This window comes from Hordeum vulgare, chromosome 1H, assembly GCF_904849725.1.
Source record: "Hordeum vulgare subsp. vulgare chromosome 1H, MorexV3_pseudomolecules_assembly, whole genome shotgun sequence".
Classification (NCBI taxonomy): Eukaryota; Viridiplantae; Streptophyta; class Magnoliopsida; order Poales; family Poaceae; genus Hordeum; species Hordeum vulgare.
The window spans coordinates 321,616,293-321,619,068 of record NC_058518.1 but is presented as its reverse complement, the minus strand read 5'-3'; the positions used below and the strand labels follow the sequence as shown (position 1 = coordinate 321,619,068).

The following is a 2,776-nucleotide window of genomic DNA, read 5'->3' as shown; positions in this document are numbered from 1 at the left end:
TGAGCTATTCAATAGCAGACATTAAAAAAACTGGAGTAGCAAACATTCAGTAGCATCCATTAACAAAAATTGCAGCACTCTACATATAAAGGAGATGGGAATGCTGCTGTCATTTTCATTTTTCTCTTAAAAGCAGTTAGCTTTCGCTATCACTATGTCAGTCTTGAAGTTTAACCAAACTCCACAGAAAAGTTAGAAATAAGAACTGCATGAAGAAAAGAACGAATAACACCAATAAATTAATGTGTTTGAGGTAGTAAACCAGCAATATATATATGCCAATATGTTGAAGTTTCTTAGATACAATGGTAGCCACTTCAAAAATGTAACTGTACACACTACTATAGAACAAAATCTTGCTAATTATGGTCTAAAGAAAATATGGGTAAGTTTGTTTGATCATTGAAGTCTACAGATATCATTCACACTATAAACAAAGGTACAGTTAAGGAAATGGAAACAAGAAATGGAAACAAAGGTACAGTAGGGCGGTCAAGTTTGGAGTTGGAAATCTCAGGTTATGGAACCATAACAGAGGGAGGAACTAAATTGTTCATATCCATTTGAGAGACTTTGTTGTCTGCATATCTTTCTCATCTCTCTTCTACGCCATCTGCAAAGAATCCAAATCCATGGCAGAAAAGGGGCTCTCATGGGTTGACATAAAAATATTCCCGAACAAATATCTAGCTAGCCATATGTTCTGTTCCTCCCTATATTCAACCTTATAATCCTATAATTTCTAGTCCATGTAAATCTGTCCATGTAGGCAATAGAGAGAAGCAGAGTACTCGCTTCATGGGCGTCAGATGGGAAGTCGTACTTGGGGGATGGAGGTGCTCCTCCACGCACTTGACCTCGCAGCAGCGCCATACTTAGCCTCACCATGAGCACAAGCTCGCATACGACGAGATCCTGGCAGCACTACTACCCTTCCTCGAATACTGAGTCGCGGCAGCTCTAGCCCCGGCTATCGCTGCAGAAACACTCTCAAGTCTTGACCAGGGCGGACTTTGAAGAGTCGAAATTGAGAGATCCCGGCTTGAGAGACAAGGGGTTTCTAGGATTTGGAAGCGGGAACTTGACCGGCAGTGGACCTTGAACAGGCGGAGGGCCCCTGGCTGCTCCCTCATAGACCTGCAATGTAACACAGGACGATACATAATAAGCTCAAGATATTCATACAGTGAGAAAAGAAGGATGCAAAACATTGCTTAAATATATTAGCAGCAACCATTGGTAACTAACCCTTCTCTCCAAATTATACACACCCTGGTAACCGCGCATCTCAAAGGGAACCACGAGCTTCTGCAGAATTCGAAGTGCATGGAAAATTGTAAAAAATAGGAAGAAGAAAACAGGCATCTCAGTCTCGGTTATATAAGGTGGGTGCAACGATCAACAGCAAGGTGGGATGTGAATCTAGCCAATGACAGCATAGTAATTGCCACTGACTGATACATCGATGGTTTTGGGGGGTGTTTTACCTGCCGATACTCGCACAGCCAGCAAAAGTCATTCAAGCCTTCAAGCCTGACCTGCAATCAATCAATTCAAGAAGCACCATTTTAGTGATGGTTTGAGTCGGTTGTACAAATCAGTCAAGCTGCACAAATCCAGGCCATGGATAGGAGGAGAGGAAAGGGAATGAAGCTGTCTTACTGATTGAGGCACATCCTCCCAGCAGACGAGCTCCTCGGACCTGACGCAGCTGACCACATCAACGCACCCTGAGAATATATATAATCGGCAATGGCGTTAGCAAGAATAGGATTTAGGAGGAAGATGATGGATGTGATTGGGATGGGACGGACCGAGGAGGCGGGATACGGGGTAGTGGCGGGGGAAGTCGATGTGGTGGACGCCGTCCACGGCGTAGATCTCCTGGTAAAAGTCCTCCATGGTGGCGACGGTGTCGGGGTCGGGCACCTTGGATGCGGCGTGGATCCATAAGCGGCCTGTGACCGGTGACGGCCAGGAGCGGCCCTCCATACGCTTGATGCTGTGCACCAGCAGCGACGCCCACGGCTGGTGCATCGGCAGGCACGGGTTCCGCAGCCCATCGTCGCCCCCGCAGCGCATCGCCGCTCCTTGTGGCCCACCGCCGCCCTCGCTGCGCATCGCTGCTCCTTGTGGCTCCGGGGAAGTCGATGTGGTGGAGGTGTGGGGGCCTTGGGGTTGGGCTTATCCGTCGGGGAGGGGGCCAATGTGGTCGCCGGAGACGAGGGAGACGGTGTTGGAGGGGGAACCGATGGTGGGCGGGGGGGACGAGATGGAGAGCGAAAGCGAGTTGGGAGTTGGGGAAGAGGGAGACGTGCATGGGGGATGGAATTGTGGGCTATTTTCTAGGTCATGTCGCACCGTGGGGGTGGGGGTGGAACGATGTGGCCCATGTCGTACGAGGGGTGGGGATCGAGCTGCGAGGTCGAACCATAAGCGAGGTTGAACTATCACGACGGCACATCCTGCTTTAATAGTAGAGATATAGGTGCACTTAAATTAAATAGCAATAATATGGTGATATAACAAGGAATCCATGTTGTCACATGGAAGCAACGACACATGCAACTAGCAACACTATGAGAAGGTCGAGCAAGCAGTAACATAGCCAAACAAGGTTTGCCGGGATGTGGAGGGGGTTAGAGGATTTCATGGCAATATTGGGAGGCTTATCATAACAGGTGGTAGGCAACGAGACATAGCGATAGAAACGAGACAACTAGCATGGCAATGATAGTAATGGTCTCTAGGGAAATGATCATCTTGCATGTTATCC

The 2,776-nt window shown here is 48.1% G+C and overlaps 1 pseudogene; it reads right to left on the bottom strand.

Annotated features, from left to right (window-relative positions):
* Positions 1-881: 881 nt before the first annotated feature.
* LOC123398904 lies at positions 882-2,121 on the bottom strand (annotated as a pseudogene).
* Positions 2,122-2,776: the final 655 nt, after the last annotated feature.